General features: G+C 37.9%; 1 long non-coding RNA gene across 1 annotated transcript; it reads left to right on the forward strand.

Moving 5' to 3' along the window:
- Window positions 1-4,521: 4,521 nt before the first annotated feature.
- LOC116479695 (uncharacterized) lies at window positions 4,522-25,363 on the forward strand. The gene is made up of 2 exons (XR_004251040.1): window positions 4,522-4,698; window positions 25,138-25,363. It is a non-coding gene; the product is annotated as an uncharacterized LOC116479695 (long non-coding RNA).
- Window positions 25,364-25,862: the final 499 nt, after the last annotated feature.

Here is a 25,862-nt window from a genome sequence, read left to right on the forward strand (position 1 = left end):
CCTAAATTCAGTATAATCGACCTCATCACAGAAGAGGCATTCAGTTATCAGAAACATTAGAAAAACTTCATTAAGCAGTATTAAAACTGTACCATCTCAGAGCTCAAATTAATGGTTTCAGAGTGTTAATACATTTTGAAAATCTGTAAATGAATTTTAAGCAAATTGTCTGGGAGGCTGAGGTGGGTGGATTACATGACGTCAGGAGTTTGAGACCTGCCTGGCCAACATGGTGAAATTCCATTTCTACTAAAAATACAAAAAAATTAGCTGGGCATGGTGGTGAGCACCTGTAGTCCTAGCTACTCTGGAGGCTGAGGCAGGAGAATTGCTTGAACCCAGGAGGTGGAGATTGCAGTGAGCCAAGATCACGCCATTGCACTCCAGCCTGGGCAACAAGAGTGAAATTCCATCTCAAAAAAAAAAGGAAGAAGAATTTTAAGCCAATTAGCCATAGCCACTCAAGGTTACAATAAATATAAGTCCATTTAGGTTTCTGCACTCTACAAAATAACACCTCAAATGTTCTACCTCAGACCTTCTCTACTTATAAATGCTATTTACTCACAGAAACATTCTTTACTAAATTTAAGTAATTAAAACTTTAAAGCCAAATTAATACAAAAATATTAATTGCTCTGAAGCCCAAGCACTTTTTTTATGCATGTAGTAAGTCTCTCTAACATAACTATTGAAGATTCCTTCATCGTAAAGAAAAAGTACATCATTTCCCCGCTATCTGTCCTCCTTCAGAAATGTTTGAATGAATACAGTATTTATTGCAAACAGAGAAAAAGGAATCTTTTTTTTAAAAAATGATGAATTCTTCTTAAAATGCATGATATTTCTATCATGAACAGAATTATTTCTTTGGTAATGAAATCCTTTAAAGCTATAGTAACGCTTTCAAAATAATATTAAATTTTACATTGAAAAGAATCCTGAAGTGGCAGGGGAGTTCCCAGTCTACTAATGACCCTATAGGAAGGGTGAAGGAGGTACAGATTATTATCTCTTACTCTGAAATTAAAAAAATCACAGCCTGCAGACTTGAGGTAATAAGTAGCTAAAGTCAGTAGCTTTGAATTCCTTTCTCAGTCTCACTAGTACGGTCTTGGATATAGCACTTTTAAATACACAAAGAGAATCAAATATACTTACTGTTTCTCAGTGTGTCCTGTTTTTTGGTATATAAAAGGACATTTAAGTGCCCCATTTGTAAACTCCAGATATCCTGCAATCAGTAAATAAATATCTTCAAAGTGCATCTCATTCAAAGAAATACATCAATAGAGTCCAACAGAGAAAGGAAAACTTCCCTGTGCAAATCTGGGTGAGCCTGTCCTAAGGTGCTTACTTATCTTTTTTTTTTCTTTTGAGATGAAGTCTTGCTCTGTCACCCAGGCTGGAGTGTGGTGGTGCCACCTTGACTCACTGCAGCCTCTGCCTTCCAGGTTCAAGTGATTCTCCTGCCTCAGCCTCCCGAGTAGCTGGGATTACAGGCATGCACCACCATACCCGGCTAATTTTTTTTGTATTTTTAGTAGACACAGGGTTTCACCATGTTGGCCAGGCTGGTCTAGAGCTCCTGACCTCAGGTGATCTGCCCGTCTCGGCCTCCCACAGTGCATATGCTACTGCACTTGGCCCTAATGTGCTTACTTTTGATAGAAATTTTTTCCTCATTATAACCAATAACAAATAGCTAGCATTTATTGGGGACTTAATGTACAGCAGGTCCTGTGCTAAACACTCTACATACAAGATCACCTTCAGACCTCTTAGTCACCCTAGGGAGAGACTGTCAATTGTCATCCTTGTTTTACAAATGAGAACTGAGACTCACACAACTAGTAAATAATAGAGCTGAGACTGTAACCCAACCACTGGATTCCAAAGCCCATGAGTGAAACCACTGTGTTCATCACGGGTCTTTGGGAAATAATAGAAAAGCAGTTAGTAGGGCAAACCCATCTTCCAAAGAAACTGAGGCAGGAAAATAGGGTCTGGAGGCAGGGAACATAAGGCTGATTCACACTTCAGCTATAACAGGAAATACTGTCTCCATAGGGCATAGACTGTAAATGACTTTGTAACTTTATTTCATCCTTTCCATTTACATAGGGTGTACCTGAGGTAACCAATGGAATCCTCTAGGTATTTAAACTCCCCAAAATTCTGTAACTGGGCCTTTGAGCCTCTATGCTCAGGGCCACTCCCACACTGTGGAGTGTACTTTCATTTTCAATAAAACCCTTCATTCCTTCCTTGCTTTGTTTGTGTGTTTTGTCCAATTCTTTGTTCAAGACACCAAGAACCTGGACACCCTCCACCGTTAACAAAACCAGCTTTCATTTTGGTATGTCTCCTTCTAATCTTATATCTAGCCTATCAAGCCATACAATTTTTGTTCCATGTTTTCTTTACTTTTTAAATTTTTTTAGATGGAGTTTTTGCTTTTGCTGCCCAGGCTGGAGTGCAGTGACATGATCTCGGATCACTGCAACCTCTGCCTCCCAGGCTCAAGTGATTCTCCTGCCTCAGGCTCATGAGTAGCTACGATTACAGGTGTCTGCCACCATGCCCGGCTAATTTTTTTTATTTTTAGTAGAGATGGGGTTTCATCACGTTGGTCAGGTTGGTCTCAAACTCCTGACCTCGGGTGATCCACCTGCCTCAACCTCCCAAAGTGCTAGGATTACAGACATAAGCCACCGCCCCCTGGCCTTTCTTCACTTATTATTAAATTATTAGAAATTCTACACAAACATCAGTTTTCATGGCCATATACTGTTCCAGTGAGTGGATCTACCTCATTATACTTTTGTGTTATTTTCAGATTTTTGCTATTATTCATAATAGTTTTATAGCTATCTCTGTTAATTAAGCATTTCGTTAATTTGAGTTTTTTTAAATTTTTATTTTCTTATCATCATTAAAATGAAAATATCAGGTCAAAGAAAAGTTACATTTAGACCACATTGTCAAATTTCTCTCCAAAAAGGCTGCATCCATCTGTACAACTATCACTAATGTATGGTGCCTATTTCGCCTCACCCATACCAGCATTGAATATTATACTTTAAAAGTATAAATTTTCCAATTTAGTATGTGAAAAGTGATGTTTGTATTAGTATTTCTTTTATTAGATTATATGTAAAACTGAATTTTTTTTCTTTGCTTGCTAATCAGTTTTATTTCACCCTTTTTACTAATTTTCTAAGGGGGAATTTCCAATTTCCTAAGGAAGTTAGACGTTTCTCCATTTCTAATATATGCATTTAATGCTACAAATTTCCCTCTAAGCACTGCTTTTGCTGTGTCCTGTGAATTTTGATAAGTTGTACTTTTATTTACATTTAATTCAAAATATTTAAAATTTCCTCCTGAGATTTCTTCTTTGGCTCATGAGTTATTTAGAAACATGTTGTTTAATTTGCAGATATTTGGGGATTCTCCAGCTAACTTTTCTGAGATCATATTTTGTATAATTTCTATGCTTTTAAATTTGCTAAAGTATGTTTAATGGCCCAGCATATGGCCTATCGTGGTGTATATTTCATGTGAATTTGAAAAGAATGTGTAATTCAGCTGTTATTGAAGTATTTGATAGATGTCTACTAGGTCAAATTGACTGATCTGTTCAGATCATCTATAGTTTTACTATTTTCACCCTTTTCAAATGATAGTCACTGCTAGCAACTAGTAAACAACAGAAAAGTAAATAGGAAACCAATTACACTTTTAGTGTATATTGTAGGAAACAGACTGCCATGCATGCTTTCCATGAAGTTTCTGGTTTGTATCTATTACCTCTTTCCACAATGAAGAGGATGTAAGAGAGGAAAAGCAGGGTAAGAGGGTGAGCCGGAAACACAGAAGAAATTGTTGAAAGGACACACCAAACACATCACTAGTCTGAGATTTTTTCCATATTTTATATAATGCTTTCACGCCTATTGAGAAAATAAATGCTTGTTGATGAAGATTTTAATCTTTATCAGCGTTCTTTGGAATTCTTGTTTTTTAACACAAAAGTGATAGTATAACTCTTTTAAAAGACATCTATATAATCTATGTTTTGAACGGGCTCTCTTTTCACTGAAAAATACCAAAAACTCATGGTTATAGAGTTGGAAGGGTAACTGTAGTACAGAAAGTTTGGCCAATTACATAGTGTTACAGTTTTAAGAGCTGCTTCCAAAGCAATCAGACTATTCGGAAAAACTTTTTCATAACAAATGTGTTCTTCCTTTAAAATGTAAACAATGAGCCAATCTTAGAAGCAAACATTGACTTCAGGGTCATATCAAGTCCGTTGTTATAAGTACTTTAGTTTTAACAATGCAGAAACGTGAAGGATAGGTTTACTTTTTAACTCCAACCCTGTTCAAAGATCACTTATTGGCCTCTGAAGGAACAGGTGGCATGCCTGTTACAGTTTAACAGGTAGCCTCTGGGTGAGTTATAGTAGTTCAGATAACTTTGGATGCTTTGGATGCTCTCATGTGTGGCAGTATACACTTGCTAAAACATTCTCCTCTGTGGGTCTGGAAGCCTAGAGTCTATATCCATATTAGGCACTGGGCAGGTATTCCAGGCTTCTTTTCTGAGTCATGGATGAAAAATGCCATCTTGCAACTGACACAGCAATTCCTTTGCCAAGAAATCATCATATCCTTAGTTTCTTATGTTAAGGTAAATATTCAAGTTCTTGGTAAATAAGATAGATTTTCTATTTGCAACATATATCTGAGTATTCATCCTTTTGATAACAAAATTTACAGGGAATATTTCTTCTATCAGAGGCAACGTTAATTATACTAGGCTCTCAGAAGAATTCCAGATTCACCTCAAATACCAGCAACTCAATTCTATTCCACTACTCAGATCTGTTGGGTTTGGTTGAATTGGAATTGTATTACATTTATTGTTAATTTAAGGAGTATTTACATCTTTAGGGAATTTAGTTTACATTTTTATGAACATGGTATATTCTGCACATATTTAGGTCCTCTTAAAGACATTTCAACAAAGTTGCTTAATTTTCTTCATAAAAATCTTGCCAATCATTTATTAGATTTATTCCTATACATATTTTTGATTATTTTTATATGTGATATATTTTTAAAAGTAATATTTCTTAATCTTTGCTGTATGGGGATGTCATTGATTTTTGTATATTGATCTTATATCCAGCAACCTTACTAAATTCCTAATTCTAATAATTTGTAGTCTCTTATGCCTAACTCCATGTTTCCATATAAACAACCATATCGTGTACATTTAGGGACCGTTTATTTCTTCTTTCCAATCTTTACAATTTTTATTTGTTTTTCTTTTCTAATTACACTGGCTAGAATATGTAGTACATTTTGAATAGTCACAATATTGGAGGCTGGTGATTTCCTTTATTATCTTTGTGAGGCAAACAATATGCTTTAAAATATTTGTTTTTTAGCTGGCACTAGATGTTTTTTACCGAGAGAATTCAAGCTATGTAATCTGCAGTATTGCTAGAGTCATTTCTTTTCTTAAATCTTTTCTCCTATGTTTACCTTCTCTACTAGTTGATTTGCCCTTTACACACTCTAAGTCCAAGTTTTACATTTGCTTTTCTCATTTCTAATGGTGTACTTTGGTGAAATTGAATATTGATTGTAGAATCTCCTACCAAGAACTTTTTTCATTCAAATTATTATACTTCTTAATATTCATGGCTTCTAGAAAGAATTAAATTTAAAAATAAAATTTACCTTCAAAGACAATGAGATGACCATGGATCTAACAAATGCTTTCATGAAATGTTCTTTATTTTTTCCTACAATATTCTCAGTACTTCCAAATGTGCAGGTTGCTCTGCTGCACAATGTTGGGAATGCCATTCACATCACTGTGTGAGTAGCATGCCCTGGGATTCTGCAGCACGCAATCTTCAAGGCTGACTGTGGTAGCCCTGCCTCAGCATTTCACTTTTCTGTCTAATTAGGACTGTGGGGTCTCTCAAGCAATTAGTGATGATCTACTAATGCCTAACTCCACAAACAACTCTAAATGTGTTTCAAAAAAATTTCTACTTTTGGCTGCAAGCAGAAAAAATATCATGTCTGGGAGATATGTTATGATAATACAGCTTTAATAGGCAACCCCATTCCATGCCAAATCAGTGTTGATACAATATTCTTTTGTTTAGTATTATGTAATTAAGTAAATTGTCACTTCTGTTTCTATAAACACAATTAGGACGAGGTAAAAAAAAATGGGAAGAGAGGGGAGGAATTCATTTTGGAGAAAGAATCAACATAAAAGTAATATAATTACAACTCTCATTAGTAGTAATAATAATACTTGTGATGAGATGATAATGGTAAGGTAGTAATGATCATCATGCTCATCACCATCATAATGATGCTGATATGCCCATGAATCCTAGTTGTTTGGCTTAGTTCCAAGTTTAAGCTGCATTACAGTTTAGTTTCTGCCATAAAAATTTCTTCAAAGCAGAGAGGGAGAGGATTTCATAGCATAGCTTCTGCTTTCTCACTAAGAAATGATATATGCCAAACTTACAGTGACACAAGATTACCAATTATATTATAACTTTTTAAACTCTCATCCCATGTACAAGAAAGGTCAAAAATTAATTTTATCTGATTGAAACCAGAAGCTTTCTTTAGAAAGGCAGGTCTTTAGTTAAATATTAAAAAGGGCAAAGACTATAGCCAGTTCATTTTTTAGCTGCATATCTAGAGTTTTAAGTTACATATATATAATATACATTATAGGTAATATGGAGAGACTTTAGATAGATAGATAGATAGATAGATAGATAGATAGATAGATAGATAGATAGACAGACAGACACCTATATATAGTATATGTATTTGTGGAATATCTTATTCATTCAGTATTGAATAGCACAGGTCTAGACCTCACAGGGGGTAATACCACGAGGGGAATAATGTGTGCAAAGTGCAGAGTAAGTGCATGTAAATAGCTTGCACTAGCAGAAAAAAGCACTGCATGGAGCCAAAAGAGGAATATAAATCAATCGTGATCCTGGTAGAATAAAGTTTATACGTTCTGGCATATTTGCAAGTAATGATGCTAGTGAAAGAGCTAAACAGAAGGCAAAAATAGAGACCACAGGTTATAGAAAAAGTTATGCACAGTCAAGAGTTGGAAAGCAACTTAACTTAAAAAAAATAAAAACCATCTACCCTGGCAGTGTGTAAGGCATACTAGGCTTGCTGCTAATATGAAGTAGCCGGGGACATTTGTCTTTCTATCACTGGTGCCAGGCACAGGGTAAGTTCTCAATACATATTTGTCTACAATGGAGGAAGAGTGATCAGTTAGATAGCTATGTGGCCTACTTAAAAATACCACACTTTGCCAACGTCACATATGGTTCAAGAAAATCTGTTTCTGAGTTGTTTTTGTGGGTGTGGTTCACAGACAACATTGGTGACACATTAGGAAAGATGGCAAGCAGAACGAGAACCAGTGCTACAAAAAGTGATCTCATTGTAACAGCATGGGTGGGCCTGGGAGTCAGTTCTCATGCAACCCCATTAGTTCTAGAAAGTTCTCATATGACTAAGAAAAATCTGACAGGAATCGAACAGATTTCATCATTAAGCAAACAGAAAACATCAAGTAAGGGAAAGTGTCGAATGAGGTTAGGAGGAAACAATTTTAGATATTTTATAGCCTCCTGCCTCTTTCATTCCCTTTCTCAATCAGCTCTCCTCCTATCCCACCAATGACCCTCTCCTACCCTTACCCCAGGAACACTAACAAAGCAGGGATGTTTCTGTATAATACATTCAAGAAATTGCACAAGATCACCTAAGAAGAGGCTGCTATAGTCTGAATGTTTGTGTTCCTCCAAAATTCATGTGTTGAAACCTAACCCCCAAGGTGATGGTATTAGGAGGTGGAAGGTGATTGAGTCACCTCATGAATGGGATTAGTGCTCTTAGTGCTGGAGAAAGCCTGTTTGCCCTGTTCACACCCTTCTGCCATGGGAGGATTCCTTGAGAAGGTGTGATTTTTGAAGCAGAGAGGGGACCCTCACCAGACGTCTAATCTGCTGCTGCCTTGATGGTGGACTTTTCAGCCTCCAGAACTATGAGGAATAAATTTCTGTTGTTTATAAATTACCTAGTTTAAGGTATTTTGTTACAGCAGCAGGAACAGGAACCTCTGCTTCTAAGACAGAGGCAGAGCTAGGACTTGAAAAATTAGATGCCAGAGCTCCTGGTCATTATTATTATTATACTAAACCAGATCATGCAGTAGTAACACTGCAGGCAGAAAGCAAAATGCCTTCAAAGCCATTTTCTTAAAATTCTGTCATGAAGCAGCAATTATCCTTCAACTCAGTTTTTTTGTTTGTTTTTTTTTTTTTTTTTTTTTTGAGACGGAGTCTCACTCTGTCACCCAGGCTGGAGTGCAGTGGCACGATCTCGGCTCACTGCAGCCTCTGCCTCCCCGGTTCAAGCAATTCTTCTGCCTCAGCCTCCGAGTAGCTGAGACTACAGGCACACGCCACCACGCCCGACTAATTTTTGTAGTAGAGATGGTGTTTCAATGCATTGACCAGGCTGGTCTCAAACTCTGGACCTTGTGATCCGCCCACCTCGGCCTCCCAAAGGGCTGGGATTACAGGCGTGAGCCACTGCACTCAGCCTCAACTCAGTCTTAAAGCAAAGGTTGTGACTTTCCTTACCAGCAAAAGCCACCTAAAAGTTTTAAAATCACCCATCAATAAAAAAACAAGAAAACAACCAAGATTCCAAAATCTCCAGCAATGAAGAATAGAGGAGGGAGAAGGCAGGGTGAACATGTTACTCCCACTTAGCCTCATTCATAAAATGGGAGTAATAATAACACATATCTTAGAAGGTTGTGGTAGGATTAAATACATTAATTAAAGCACTCAGAATAATGCTTGACACATCATACACATTTAATAAAAATTAATTATTATTTATCTTTTTCCTACCAGATGCAGTGGAGCTTTTTTTCTTTTTTGCTAATCAGCCTAGAGTAAATTGCAATGTGTCTTCAGTTCCTGAAGCCTAAGGATGTGATGTCCAGCAATGTACTCAAAAAATTCTATACAACTTATTTGGGTAATTCCATGTTGTGATAGTAATAATGTAATAATACTAACTCACCATAACTTGTTATTTTAACCAGACATTTTTAATTGCTCTAACCAAAGTGAATTAAAAGATTACTGATCATGATGCAAAAGCAGAATGGTGAAATGATTAGGCGCCTAGACCCTCATGTTCTAACTCTAGGTTAGAATGTCACTCACTAGCCGAGTGACTTTGGGCAAATAATCTATCTTCTTTATGCCTCAGTTTCCTCATCTGTAAATTGGGATACTACCAGTATTTCTCTCAGAGATTTCTTTTTTTTTGAGACAGAGTCTCGCTCTGTCACCCAGGCTGGAGTTCAGTGGCGCAATCTGGGCTCACTGCAAGCTCCGCCTCCCGGGTTCACGCCATTCTCATGCCTCAGCCTCTCAGAGTAGCTGGGACTACAGGCGCCCGCCACCACGCCCAGCTAATTTTTTATATTTTTAGTAGAGACGGGGTTTCACCGTGGTCTCGATCTCCTGACCTCGTGATTCGCCCGCCTCGGCCTCCCAAAGTGCTGGGATTACAAGCGTGAGCCACCGCGCCCGGCCTTAGAGATTTCTTATGAGGACTATATTAGTCTGTTCTCACACTGCTATAAAGAACTACCTAAGACTGGGTGATTTATGAAGAAAAGAGATTTAATTGACTCAGAGTTCCACAGACGTAACAGGAAGCATGACTGGGAGTCCTCAGAAATCTCACAATCATGGTGGAAGGCAAAGGGGAACACGGACCTTCTTCTTAGGGCAGCAGGAGAGAGAGAGAGAGAGCGGGGAGAACCACCACACACTTTTAAACCATCAGATCTCTTGAGAACTCACTCACTATCATGAGAACAGCATGGGAGAATCCGCCCCCATGATCCAATCACCTCTCACACCAGGTCCCTCCCTACACACGTAGGGATCACAATTCGAGATGAGATTTGGGTGGGGACACAGAGTCAAACCATATCAAGGACTAAATGAGTCATCATTGCACATAAAGTTCTAGGAATAGTGTCTTGCACATAGTATGTACTTATATATATGAGTTGTTTCTTTTATACTTTTTCCATATAGTTAAGAAAATATATTTTGCTAGTTGATTTTTACAAGTTTATTAGTAAAATGTTCATAGAGAAACATTTACATTTCCTTATTCTAAATGTCCAAAATATATTTAATACTTATTTAACATATTTATTTTACATGGTTGAATATTATTTAACATATAATATTTAACATGGTTGAAATTAAAGGCTTTATGTCAGCCTAATTTTAATATATTGTAGTTATTGCTTTAATTGTGATATATTGTAGTATATTGTAATTGTAATATATTGTAGTTATTGCTAATTGTAATATATTGTACTTATTGCTTTAATTCTATTTTAATCTTTAGATGTTTAGTTAAGGTCACTGCCTTTCATTATCTCAGCTTATTTCTTTTCTCAAAATCCATGCATAGGCTTCAATTATAATGTTTATATAATTTACTAGTAAATTCTCCCACTAACAAAGTAAACTATTAGGCTATAACAAATATGATACATACTTAGACTATTTTTTATCTTTATATACAGACACTGCTAAACGTCATAAATCATAGAGCTTAAAGATTTTTTAAAATACATGTATATATTTTTAATTTTTATGCTTAGCTACCACTATGAAGTATTGAAATTAACAACAACCTCAAATCAAGCAGTGAAAAATGCTAGTGAATCATCACATTTTAATGCTGCTTAATTTTTAGGCTTCTGGTGTGAATTAGCTATGAGATACAACAATTTAAAGGATAATAACTAAACTCTTTCCTATTTCCTGCTTAATTTCCTTTTAAAGAAAAGTATTGGACTTTAAAAAATATTACTCATTCTTTAAATAAAGAAAACCAGGGAATTAGAATTCTCTTAACAAGTGCATCTTCTAGAGCAGCAGTCCCCAATCTTTTTAGCACCAGGGACTGGTTTCACGGAAGACAATTTTTCCATGGATGGGGTCGGTGGGGGGGTGGTTTTGGGATAAAACTGTTCCACCTCAGATCATCAGGCATTAGATTCTCATAGAGAGCCTGCAGCCTAGCTCCCTTGCATGTGCAGTTCACAATAGGGTTCGAATTCCTATGAGAATCTATTGCTGCCACTAATCTGACAGGAGGCGGAGCTCTTGTGGTGATGCTGGCCGGCCAGTCACCTTCTGCTGTGCAGACTGGTTCCTAACAGGCCACGGACCAGGAGTTGGGGACCCCTGTTCTAGAGCAAAGAATTTCAGATGAAGAAATAAGTGACTAAAACAAAAGCACTTTTATAAGTTTAGAAAGGATGGCTCTATATAGATCTACATAAGAAGAAAAAAAATCAATCAAATAGTATCTGTGTCACGTTGATGTATCTTGTTGAATCTTCTAGTCCCATCCCAATGTTTAGCACTGTAAACACACATGCAGGCCAGGTGTAGGTGGCATTGGGGCAGCACTACAGTGACAACAGCACCTTGGGAAGTACCATAAGCAGAGAACATTTGCGTTTGGGTCACTCCCAGGAAAGTTGCAGAGACATAATAGAAAAAAGCCAAAACTACAAAGGCATTTTTTTTAAAAAGGTTAACTTATTATTATTTTTAAATTTTACTTTAAGTTCTGCGATACGTGTGCGGAACGTGCAGGTTTGTTACATGGGTTCGTATGTGCCATGGTGGTTTGCTGCACCTATCAACCTGTCATCTAGGTTTTAAGCCCCACATGCATTAGGTTATTTGTCCTAATGCTCTCCCTCCCCTTGCCCCCAATCCCCCAAGAGGCCCTGGTGTGTGATGTTTAAAATGATTAACTTATAAAGAAACCAAAGTGATCATCTTTCATATTTATAATTATAGAAAACATTAAACTCACATTGCTAAGGGTGTAGTTAAGACTTTCTTCATCTTCAGCTATGTCCTTTTAGGGAACTGAACATTTTCTAATTTTTTATACAAAATTTAAAAACTCTCCTTATTTAAAATTGATTGACCACCCAAAAATGTGTCTTTCTTTGCTTCCATTCCATGATTTATAAAGAATTAGCTTTAGTACTCTTTTTAGAGTGTAGGTTGAAAAGGCATTTTATTTTCCACCTCGGAGTAATTTCTAAACCACATCAATTATTTTTCATGTGCAGCTGTTTTTATCCACAAATTATTGCCTTAGGCATTTTTACTTTACCACACATTTCAGAAGAGAAGGAATGAAGGGGAACCAGCTAATCTACAAATGTTCACCTACAGTAGATCAGGCCAAAAAAAGGAGAGAAGAATATGACCCAAAACTTCTTTAGAAATAAGAACTGCTTATTAATAGTCTAAACCAGGGGTGTCCAATCTTTTGGCTTTCCTGGGCCACACTGGAAGAAGAAGAATTGTCTTGCACCACACATAAAATACACTAACACTAAAGAAAGCTGATGAGCTAAAAAAAAAAAAGAAAAAAGAAAAAGAAAAAAGCAAAAAAAAAATCTCATAATGTTTTAAGAAAGTTTGTGAATTTGTATCAGATTGTAAGCCTCTTGAGAACAATCCTGGGCTTTATTTATGTTTCCCAGCACATAAGTAAACATTTCCCAACAAAATGCATAAATGGTAGGGGAAAAAGTAAATTGGGAATCAACTCTTTAGTGATAATTAAATGCAAGGAAAGTAGATTATATATTCAGCATTTACCAAGCTTGGTAAATAAAGCACAAGATTGTTCTCAAGAGGCATACAATCTGATTTGGCATGTAATAATTTGCACATAAAGCAGTGAGAGACTACTATAAGGCAATAAAACATGCTAGAGACTGGGAGACCCAGAAAAAGAAAAAAAAGCTGGATGGCGACTATGATAAGGTTTGGATATGCTAAAAAGGGCAAGAAAGACATTCTCCAAAGGCATACATGAAGGTTTAAAATGAATAAGGGGCTGGGTGTGATGGCTCACACCTGTAATCCCAGCACTTTGGGAGACAGAAGAGGGAGGATCGCTTAAGTTCCGGAGTTGGAGACCAGCCTGGGTGACATACTGAGACCTCGTCTCTACTAAAGATAACAAAAATTAGTCAGGCATGGTGGCACAAACCCATAGTTCCATCTACTCAGGAGGCTGAGGTGGGAGGATCACTCGAGCCCTGAGGCTACAGTGAACTATGATCATGCCATTACACTCCAGGAGTGTAATATCTTTTGTTTGCTAAAATTATACTGCTTTGGATTCACCCATTTATTTCTATCATGTTTTCTAAGAAGGAGAAAAGGCTACAAGATTTTTAGATGTTCACCTGTCAATGAAAAGGAGATATAATTTGGCCCAGAAAGAAAGTCTATTGATCCAAGGAGCAGCTTAGACACAGAGCTGTTTTTAGTATTACCCTGGTCTCATGCTATCCACCACCAGCAGTCCTCACTGAACTTCCCCCCAAGCTGAATAATTCTAAACTTTAGAAAATGCTAACAATTTTTAAAGTGTCAAGAAATTATGGTAAAATGAACACTTACATTTGGTACATGATATGAACATATACAAACAAAATATTTTACTACAGAATGATCAAATAAGATTATAGAATCATGGCTATAGAAATAGAAATACAAGGTCAGGAGCAGTGGCTCATGTCTGTAGTCCCAGCACTTTGGGAGGCCGAGGTGGGCAAATCATGAGTTCAAGAGATCGAGACCATCCTGGCCAATATGGTGAAACACCATCTCTACTAAAAATACAAAAATTAGCTGGGCGTGGTGGTGCGCACCTGTAGTCCCAGCTACTTGGGAGGCTGCGGCAGGAGAATCGCTTGAACCTAGGAGGCGGAGGTGGCAGTGAGGCGAGATCGCGCCACTGCACTCCAGCCTGGTGACAGAGTGAGACTCTGTCTCAAAAAAAAAAAAAAGAAATGCAAGTCTACTGACTAAGGCTACCACGACTCATGTAGGATGATATTGTCTAGAGAAAAATATGGTCTTTAAATCAAGTACTTGTGATAACAGTCAAATGATATCAAGTTCTAAAGTCAGAGAAAAATAGTTAAATCAATAACTGAAAATTTACAGATTTTATTGGATAAATGGTAAAGTATTTAGTTGTGAAAAAGATAAACTTTTCTCTAGAGTTAAAATGCCTGAGTACTGACCCTCCTTTGTTTGTGACTGACAATATCCCTAGGATATTTTCTTAAAGAAAATTATCAGTATCAACATTTTAACTCTGGAGAAAAAATATATATATAATGATAATTTTCTTTAAGAAAACATCCTACGGTTTTTGTCAGTTACAAACAAAGAAGTGTTAGCATTCAGGCTCTTTGCCTTAAGGAAACAGAACTCTGAATGTAGAGCTCTTCATGACTCCGATAAAGCGCATATGTTTTTCTGTGTCTCCTAGAAAGAGGTGTGGACGTTTTTGGTGGTTGAAGAATTAGAATCCAAGTTAGATTCTGTTCTCTTAAAGCAGGATCCATTTTCCGCATGTAACTTCACAATGGGTGCTATGACCAGCTAAGCCTATAAATGATCACTGCACCAAATCAGGACTCTAATATACTACTGTTTTACTTTATCATGGCCTAGTAGATATAGCAAAGTTGCATAACAGAAGAAAAACAACCCTGGTTTTACCATTCTCATGGCGTTAACATAATCTCCAGTGAGTAAAATGATACTTCTTAAAAACTGGCCCAATTTATGTATTGTAACTATAGCCTATAACGTACTTTCAGTAACAGGGTGATCATGATAAAGGAGAATTCTGGCCAGGTGTGGTGGCTCACACCTGTAATCCCAGCACTGGGGGACTGAGGCAGAAGGATTGCTTAAACCCAGGAGTTTGAGAACAGTCTTGGCAACATAGCAAGACACCATCAATACAAAAAATTTTAAAAATTGGCTGAGCAGCTGGGCGCAGTGGCTCACGCCTGTAATCCAGCACTTTTGGAGGCCAAGGCGGGCGGATCACCTGAGGTCAGCAGTTCGAGACTAGCCTGGCCAACATGGTGAAACCTCGTCTCTACTAAAAATACAAAAATTAGCTGGGTGTGGTGGCGGCATCTGTAGTCCCAGCTATTTGGGAGGCTGAGGCAGGAGAATTGCTTGAACCCAGGATGAAGAAGTTGCAGTGAGCTGAGATCATGCCACTGTACTCCAGCTTGGGCAACAGAGTGAGACTCTTGTCTCAAAAAAAAAAAAAAAAAAAAAGTTAGCTGAGCATGGTGACGTATTCCTATAGTCCTTCCTACTTCAAAGCCTGAAGTAACAGGATCACTTGAGCCCAGGAGGTCAAGGCTGCAGTGAGCCACGATCACACCACTACCCTCTATTCTGGGCAACAGAATGAAACTCGGTTTCATTAAAAAAAAAAAGAAGAAGCACCCTCTTTGTCATTCAACACCCGTTTTTGAAAACTTGATATGTGGCTAACAGAACTGAGTGTCCCTGGAAAGAGGTCTTTTTTTTCTTTTGAGACAGTCTGATTCTGTTGCCCAGGCTGGAGTACAGTGGTGCAATCATGGCTCACTGCAGCCTCAACCTCCCAGGCTCAAGCAATCCTCCCACCTCAGCCTCCGAAGTAGATGAGACCATAGGCAGTGCCACCATGCCCGGCTAATTTTCTAAAACTTTTTTGTAGAGGCAGGGTCTCACTATGTTGCCCAGGCTGGTCTCAAACTCCTGGGCTCAACAGATCCTCCCGCCTTGGCCTCCAAAAGTGCTGGGATTACAGGCGTGAGCCATCATGTCCAGCTTGAAGTCTTTTTAATAAGGAAAGACTCTGGAACAAAGAAGATAAAGGAGTTTCAAGCTTATTTGATTTAGAGGGAAAGATTCTGGAGTTCAAGCTTATTTGATTTAGAGTATCTTTACACAATGTAGTGAAATTTCATTAATTTGTATTCTTACAGTGAACTAATTTCACCTAGTTTGGGCTATTCTGTAATATTTATGATGCAAGAAAATCAGTAACAAAATTATAAACTAGTTCTTTCCGGTTAGAAGGTGTAAAATGAAAACAGTTGGACAATTATTCAGGCACTAGAAAATATTATGTGGAGCAACTCCTAGGATTTGGTTTGCTCCCCAAGGAAAACCAAGCTTCCAAATAAATATTTTAGCAAACAAATCTATCACTTTTTTCTTTTCTTAATTATTCTTAGAAAAATTGTATATATAAACACTTTGATTGTTATCCATAAGCCAAATATTTCCAAAGTAGACATTGCCCACGTTTGGTTAATTACCTGAATTTATAGGGTTAGTTTCCATTCCATTCATTTGCGTGGTCACTTTGTTTAGTTCACATAATATGTCCCAGCCTCAGCTGAAATTGTAGTTATTGGCAGAATTTAAGAACGCTTGGGAAAGGAACCTGGGCAAGTGCTTTTATCCATTCTGTTCAAGGGGTCCTGATCTGGAGTTCATGCATGAGCTTTTAGGAGGTCTGCAGGTCTGCATGTCTGCAAAAATTGCATGTAACAATTGTATGTTTTCATATGTTTTCTTAAAAAAATTTTTTTTGAGGCAGGGTCTCACTCTGTCACCCAGGCTGGGGTACAGTGGTGCGATCTCGGCTCACTGCAACCTCCACCTCCCAGGTTCAAGCGATTCTCCTGCTTTAGCCTCCCGAGTAGATGGGACTACAAGCACATGTCACCAAGCCCAGCTAATTTTTGTATTTTTTTTGGTAGCGACAAGGTTTCAGTGTTGGCCTGTCTGGTCTCAAATTCCTGTCCTCAAGTGATCCGCCAACCGTGGCCCCCAAAGTGCTGGGATTACAGGTGTGAGGCACAGCGCCCGGCTGAATTTTATATGTTTAGATGAAAATTTCCAGAGAGTTCACGATTTTCATGATGATCAAAGGTCCCTCTCCTTCTAAAAAGGTTCAATTATTGATTTAAGGAGTTCTTATTTGTCAGTCCTTATTGGAGATCCAATGCTCCAATGAACTGAGATACAATTTTGGGTTGAAAGATCTGAAATGGTGTCTTCTCTCCACCGACCACAAGCTGGGCTTTGAAATGAGAGTCGTAACCTTTCCCTTGCAAATCCCTGTAAGGTCTGCTTTCAACAGTTCGCTGCCGTTTGAAGGAAAAACTGTTCCAAATGTAATTACATACATATTGGGGATATTAAACATTTCTTCTGTGAAAGTCTCTTGTATCCTTTGTTTATTTGGTTAACAATACTTTTGCAAGCCTATTACATGTAGTAGGTGCCAAGGATACAAGGATAAACCCAAACACACGTGTCCTTTGTCTTCCTGGATGGATGTATAGCAGAGAACATTTCATTTTTCATAATTCTCTGTATCTACTGGAGAAAGAAAATGATAAAGCATATCCAAGTTTATCTAATTTCAACCAGAAACTCTCAAATTAAATGCATGAAGTGACATCTAGTGTTGGTTAAGTGGCAGTGAAATATGTGTCAGGACAAGGCATACTTTAACTTTCTTTGAACAGACTGTTAAACTTGGCTGTCTTAAGTTGCCAACTCCGGAAAGCATAGTTTTGCTTTTAAAAATTTTTCAGAGTAATTCTGAAATAATCTGAATTTAAATGTTAATAATGTTTTTATTTTTTCAAAATAAAATGCTTAACGCCTACAGAAAAGTCTAGAGAATGAAATAACAGTTACGTATCTACCACCCAACTCTGTCAAATCTTAACGTTTTGCTTTACTTATATCAGATATTTTAAACATAAAATGTAATAGACACATTTGATGCCTTATTAACTATTTCTGATTTCATGTCCATCTTGTTCTCTTTTGAAGTAATCAATATTTGGTTTATTATCTCTGTGACTATTTTTGTATTTTTATTACATATTTGTGTACACGTAAAATTTATAATATTGCACATATTTTATAGCTGATATAAGGGATACCGTATGGTACAAATACTTCTGCAACTTACTTTTTCTAGTTTAATATTATGCTTTGGAGATTTTGTGATATTGCTCATCTAACTTCAGTCATTTACTGTAACTGCTGTATGTTAGCATTCCATTGAATGAATTATACAACAATTTATTTAATTTACAGCTGATGGACATTCTGAGTGTTTTCAGTCTCTTGCTCTTATAAACCATGCTACAGTGAACACTTATACATGACCCATTGTGCACACATTTGCGAGTTTCTCTAGGCTGCCCAACAAGGAGGGATTGCACAAGTGTATACTTTCAAAACATCTATAGCTATTAAGCATTTGCTCTCCAAGATGGTTGTACCAATTTACACCCTCAGCAGAAGTGTAAGAAAACTTCTGTGGCTTCACATTCTCCCCAGCACTTGGTATTGCCAGGCTTTTTAATTTCTGACAATCTGCTTGATGTAAAATGTTATCTCATTGTGGTTTCAATTTGCATTTCTCTGACGAGTAGTAAAACTGAGCTTTTTATTTATATTTATTTATTTATTTATTTATTTATTTATTTATTTATTTATTTATTTATTTATTTATTTATTTATTTATTTATTTATTTATTTATTTATTTATTTATTTATTTTGAGACAGAGTCTCGCTCTGTCTCCCAGGCTGGAATGCAGTGGCGCAATCTCGGCTCACTGCAAACTCCGCCTCCCGGGCTCACGCCATTCTCCTGCCTCAGCCTCCTGAGTAGCTGGGATTACAGATGCCTGCCACCACGCCCAGCTAATTTTTTGTATTTTTAGTAGAGACGGGGTTTCACCGTGGTCTGGATCTCCTGACCTCGTGATCCGCCCGCCTCGGCCTCCCAGAGTGCTGGGATTACAGGAGTGAGCCGCTGCGCCCGGCCGAGCTTTTTAAAAAATATGTTTTTACTATTGAAGTTTCTTCCGTGAATTGCCTATTCCTATTCTATGCCTAGTAGATTGCTGACATTTTCCTTAAAGTACTTGCTGATATAAGTACTTTATAGGCTTGAAATATTGCAAATATTGTTTCCCAGTTTATGGCTTGGCTGTTCACTGTGTTCATGGAATCTTTTCATTTTAAAGCAGTCGACTTTGGCTGGGCGCAGTGGCGCATGCCTGTAATCCCAGCAATTTGGGAGGCCAAGGCGGGTGGATCACCCAAGGTCAGGAGTTCAAGACCAGCCTGGCCAACGTGGTGAAACCTGTCTCTACTAAAAATTCAAAAATTAGCCGGGCGTGGTGGTGTGTGCCTGTAATCCCAACTACCCAGGAGGCTGAGGCAGGAGGATCACTGGAACTCGGGAGGCAGAGGCTGCAGTGAGCCGAGATCGCGCCACTGCAGTCCAGCCTGGGTGACAGAGCAAGACTTCGTCTCAAAAAATAAATAAATAACTTTATGAATCTTTCCCTTTTTTTGCTTATTTTAAAATCCTTTTTTTTTTTTTTTGGAGGCAGCATCTCACTCTGTTGCCCAGGCTGGAGTGCAGTGGCACGATCTTGGCTCACTGCAACCTCTGCCTTTGGGGTTCAAGCAATTCTCCTACTTCAGCCTCCTGAGTAGCTGGGATTACAGACGTCTATCACCACGCCCAGCTAATTTTTGTATTTTTAGTAGAGATGGTGTTTCACAATGTTGGCCAGGTTGGTCTCAAACTCCTGACCTCAAGTGATCTGCCTGCTTCGGCCTCCCAAAGTGCTAGGATTACAGGAGTGAAACACTGTGCCTGGCCTTAAAATCTTTATTAAGCTTTTCTCCTTTATTTTCTCTTAAAATGTTTAAAGTTTTTTTTCCTTATTTAGGTTTCTAAATCATAAACTTTTCTGTATTGTGTGTGGTAGAAAATTCGATTCCTTTTGTATCATGGATAATTATTGTCCTAGCATTATTTATTGAAGAACCCATCCTTTCCTCACTGTTCATTTTAGCTCATCACCAAAGCCACTTATGAAATTAATTTTGGGCCAGGCACAGTGCTCACACCTGTAATTCCAATACTTTTGGAGGTCAAGGCAGGAGGATTGCTTGAGGCCAGGAGTTCGAGACTAGCCTCGAAAACAAAGTGAGACCCCATCTCTACAAAAAATTTTCTAAAATTAGCCCAGCACAGTGATGTGTCTGCCATTGCGTTATTTGGGAGGCTGAGGCAGGAGGATCGCTTGAGCCCAGGAGTTTTAGGCCTCAGTGAGCTTTGAGATGGCACCACTGCACTCAAGCCTGAGTGACAGATCTTTAAAAAAGAAAAAAATAGTAATTTTGTAAGATTTGTCTTGCATAGCACTGCCTGGCTCCTGAGGTTCCCTCAGTTAAGTCAGGTGTGTATACTGACTTCCACCTATGGGTTTATCCCTACTCACATGCTGAGCCTGTTTTGCTATCTGGTGTCTGAGAAACATTGGTCAGTATCAGGACCATTCTTACTAGCGTTTCCAGACTCCATTCCTGCGTTCTGGCCATTTGTTTTTTCTTGGGGTCCAATCCTTGTTGTTTGCGCTCCTATTCTAGGTTCTGAGCTAGGATGGCCAACCATCCTGGTTTTCCCAGGACCGAACTACCTGGTTTCCCCAAATGCAAGACTTGTGCTAAAACTGTGACTGTCCCCGGCAAACTTGGCCTGGATGGTTAGTCACTTTAGATGTATCCTGCGGTTTTCGCTTCCTCCTATGTTGACCTCTTGACTATCTAGTTTGGTGCTATCTCTGTGCTCACGAATCATATTTACCTTGAACTTGTACTCATTGAGTGCCTATGATGTCAGAGGCTGTATGAAGCATTTTCATATGTCGTATCTCATTCAACCGTTAGACAGCTCTGCATGATTTCCTTTTACAGATGAGGAGGTTTTAATGTAGTTGGCCAGGATCACAAAGTTAGTGACACAAAAGAATGAAACCCGGCTGGGCGCGGTGGCTCATGCCTGTAATCCCAGCACTTTGGGAGGCCGAGGTGGGCAGATCATGAGGTCAGGAGATCGAGACCACCCTGGCTAACACGGTGAAACCCCGTGTCTACTAAAAATACAAAAAATTAGCCGGGCGTGGTGGCGGGCGCCTGTAGTCCCAGCTACTCAGGAGGCTGAGGCAGGAGAATGTTGTGAACCCGGGAGCTTGCAGTGAGCCGAGATCACACCACTGCATTCCAGCCTGGGCGACAGAGCAAGACTCCGCCTTAAAAAAAAAAAAAAAATGAAACCCAAGCCTCCTGACTACACATTTTTTTATTTCCACCAAACTTGTCATCTTCCTGGCCCAAGTTGCATACTTGGGGCCTCCACTCTGTACTAACTGAACTTCTGGGTGAACTCCATTATGCCTTGCCTAGTCTCTTGCTGTCCTTCATACATCTTTTTTTTTTTTTTTTTTGAGACAAGGTCTGGTTCTATCTATTGCCTAGGCTGGAGTGCAATGGCACAATCTCAGCACACTGCAACCTCTGTCCCCCTCTATCCACCAGGCTCAAGGTATCCTCCCACTTCAACCTCCCAAGTTGCTGGAACTACAGGCACAAGACACAACGTCCAGCAAATTTTTGTATTTTTTGTAGAGATGGGGTTTTGCCATAGCCCAGGCTGGTCTCAAACTCCTATGCTCAAGTGGTCCACCCCTCAGCCTCCCAAAGTGCTGAGATTATAGGCTTGAGCCACAACACCCAGCCTATCCTTCACACATCTTTAACCTAATATGATAGTACTTGAAGTCAACATCTTCTATTGTAAAGCACAAATGACAAGCCCATTTGTTACGCAATGGTAGAAATATCTCAAATGTTTCATTAGGATAAGCACTAAGAAGAAAGATAAGCATGAATATAATAGCATGGCACATCACACTGCCACATCAGATTGCATCCCACCAGTTAATGTCATGGCATGGGATGTGGAATTTTTGCATTTTAATGTATTCATTTCATCAATATTTCCTTTTTGGTAGCTTATTTAAGAAATCATTAAGTTATTCTCCTTCAATTTCTCCAAATACCTAATTTAATTAATTTATAGATTATGAATATAAAACATTATTTGTAGAATATTAGTTTCCCAAATATTAACAGAAATTAGGTGTGTATGTGGGATGGGAGGTGGGCCAATTAGTTTGGGAAACAAATATCTTTATTATAGAACTTCTCAGTCTCTATTTTGCTAATTTGCAGTGTGACTTCCCTACAGAGAGATAGAGTGTGTGGCATTTTTCAAATGCTATGAATTTTCCAAATGACCATGACACCTTTTTCTTTTGTTGCATTGGTTTTGTTTCATAATTTCCCATGTGCCTTGGAACATCCACTGGGAAATAGTGTTTTCATCTCTAACAGCGCAATACCCTCCAGAGGGCAGCAGATTCCCTTGGCATATGGCCAATCATCTATTCCTTGAACAGATTGATGAGGGACCTGGAGCATGTTATATTATTATTCCAGTCAGGGATGTAAAATTTCTAGTTTCTGTAACAGAGATAGGCATTAAAATTTAGCTCAAGGCTAATAATAAAATAAATTATTGGCACTGAGATACAATACAGAAAAAAATCCTATCATGTCTCTGATGGATTACAATGGCATGCATTGTATTGTAAAGTCCAGATCATGTCTTCTATTTTTCCTCTTAGTCTCGATCAAACAAAAAATATTAGTTGAGTGTTCCATAAGGAATAAAATGAAATATTACCATTAGTTCATTTCTCAAGGAACTTACTAAGAGATCAGAGAGATAATTAGATAAGGCAACACATTAGTTCATTGGATTTCATTGGCTGCAAATCAGAATCATTGGTGGGCACTTTTAAACAATAATGCTCAAATCTCACCTAAGAACATTAAATTTGAATCTTTGTGTTTGGTTCCAGGCATGAGATTTTTTTTTTAATTATACTTTAAGTTCTAGGGTACATGTATACATGTGCAATGTTGGTGTGCTGCACCCATTAACTCGTCATTTACATTAGGTATTTCTCCTAATGCTATCCCTCTCCCCTCTCCCACCACATGACAGGCCCTGGGGTGTGATGTTCCCCACTCTGTGTCCAAGTGTTCTCATTGTTCAATTCCCACCTATGAGTGAGAACATGCAGTGTTTGGTTTTTTGTCCTTGTGACAGTTTGCTGAGAATGATGGTTTCCAGCTTCATCCATGTCCCTACAAAGGACAAGAACTCATCCTTTTTTATGGCTGCATAGTATTCCATGGTGTATATGTCCCACATTTTCTTAATCCAGTCTATCATTGATGGACATTTGGGTTGGTTCCAACTCTTTGCTATTGTGAATAGTGCTGCAATGAACATACATGTGCATGTGTCTTTATAGTAGCATGATTTATAATCCTTTGGATATATACCCAGTAATGGGATGGCTGGGTCAAATGGTATTTCTAGTTCTAGATCCTTGAGGAATCACCACACTGTCTTCCACAATGGTTGAACTAGTTTACACTCCCACCAACAGTGTAAAAGTGTTCCTATTTCTCCACATCCTCTCCAGCACCTGTTGTTTCCTGAATTTTTAATGATCGCCATTCTAACGGGTATCTCATTGTGGTTTTGATTTGCATTTCTTTGATGGCCAGTGATGATGAGCATTTTTTCATGTGTCTGTTGGCTGCATAAATGTCTTCTTTTGAGAAGTGTCTGTTCATATCCTTCCAGGCATGAGATTTTAAAAACATGTTTTCAGGTGATTCTAACGAGTGGCCAGGGTTGAAACTATTGCATTAAGAGCATAAAAAAGTAATTTTGGAAAGAGGTTTCTGACCTTTTCAAGCAGGTTAAGGAATTTAGAATTCTTTTCCCAGGGAGAATGTTTCAAATGAAGAAGAGTACAAAAAGACAATGGTCATTCTTACATCCTCTGTCCAAAGTTAACCTTTGTTAACATCTTATTCTTTCTTAGCCATCAGAATTGCAAACAATAAAATCATACAAAACCCACATCTTATAGTTCCTAAACTTAACTTTAGAAAACATTTTCTAGGAGAGCAAAAGACATCATTTTTTTCATCTCCAAAAATGCATTATAACTCACCCCAGTTAACAAATAGTCTGGCATATTCCAAATAGATCCACTGGGACATAGACCTCATCTAACAAAGATGAATTCTGTTCATTTGCTCTGTGAATAGAGCTAAGAGGCTTATTTGTGCAAAGACTAACTGATGAGGTGGAAGAAGAGAGAGCAAGACAGCAAGAAAATCTTAGTGAATATATATCTTCCAATTGCAAAGAGATATGGAGCAAGAACCTGCCTAGATGGAAGGAATGAGAACTATAGGCTATAGTTATGGATGGGAGGTTTTCTTTATGCAAAATTAACTAGCTTTTAGTGGGAAGTGAGTGAATGGAAACGTGTCTCATTAACATCATGTTCGAACTTACCATAAGCTCAGTGAGGGTCAATAACCTGATAGGATGGCTGTTTTTAGGGCATCATAGGACTGAAGATGACTTCCTGACAACAGTTAAAAATTTTTGAAATAGAAGACAATCTTGAAAACAAAATACAAGCAGAAATATGTCCTCTGACAGCTGATAGGTATTTTAAGCAATGGATCTGATCCATATTTTGCAAAAGCCTCTAGAAATTAAACTAAAAATGCTTCACTAGGTCTAATGAAGTATATCTTGAATGATCCAGAAGAAGATATTATTGTCATCCCCATTTAATAGATGAAGTATCTAAAATCAGAGATACTGACTGATTTTTTCTAGACTGCAAGCTAATAAGTAGCCAGCTGGGACTTGAAACCAGGCACACTGATTATCTCCATAGTCTGTGTGCTTAACCACTGCATGGTACTGCCTCATAACTTACAGAAAAAAATTCGCATTGCATTACAGAAAACCTATATATTCACACATTACATTTATTACCCATTCTAAGGGACACACTATAATGTCTCTAAATTTGGGATATTACTAGTAATCAATGGTGTCTATAATTTTAGTTGATACATATATTAATACATACATGATATCTATAATTATAATCAACACACAACTGGTATATAAAACAACGGTGCATCTTTGAAATAGAGTAAAATGAATCTCATAGGCACTTGTACTTGTTCTTTCTCTAAGGGAAATGTTTGTGAATTCAGAAATCCTTTTCTTTTCTAGGAAAAGTGATGAATTAATTACAAATTTCTGCAAATGGAAGTTCATTCATTTATTTGATCACCAAATATTTTTTGAGTTTGGAGATCAAAGTAGTAGAGTCTCAACTCTGAAGTCAGACAGACCTGGGTGGAATCCTGGCCACACCATTTTCAAGCTATGTAACCTTGAAGAAATTCTGTAATCTCTCTAAACCTCAATAAAATGAAAATGTTCACAGTGTCTTATAGGTTTATTGTGAGGATTTAATGCAATAACTCATTTAAGGGATAATACCTGTTTGGCATATTAAAAACGTCATCTATTAGTATCATTATTTAAAAACCTGTTAAATATCCCCATTTTGTTACAGTGTTCTAAGGTTTGTTAACAACCTTAGAACAATGAAATAAGGATAAAATTTTGCCCTCATAAAGCTTATATCCTCATTGGAAAACACACAATTATTATTGTGTTCATGTGATCACCGGGCAAGTCACTTAAGAGTGTGAAGATAAATAAGATGCCTTATCTAATGGTTAAAATCTTATTAAAGAAAATTTCTTTGAAAGTAGCTTATATTTTTACATGATAAAGCATTTCTATATGTGGTCTAGTAAAAGATTTAAAGTAGGCAATCCAAAAAGATTTGTTGAATCAAATTGTACTGCATGTCTTTCCTTTCTAATTTGCTATGAGTTAGGAACCACAAGGAGCCTTTTCCTGACAGTTTTAAAAAGTTTTGTGCT

The sequence above is a fragment of the Hylobates moloch genome, unplaced genomic scaffold, assembly GCF_009828535.3.
Source record: "Hylobates moloch isolate HMO894 unplaced genomic scaffold, HMol_V3 SCAFFOLD_12, whole genome shotgun sequence".
NCBI classification, from domain to species: Eukaryota; Metazoa; Chordata; class Mammalia; order Primates; family Hylobatidae; genus Hylobates; species Hylobates moloch.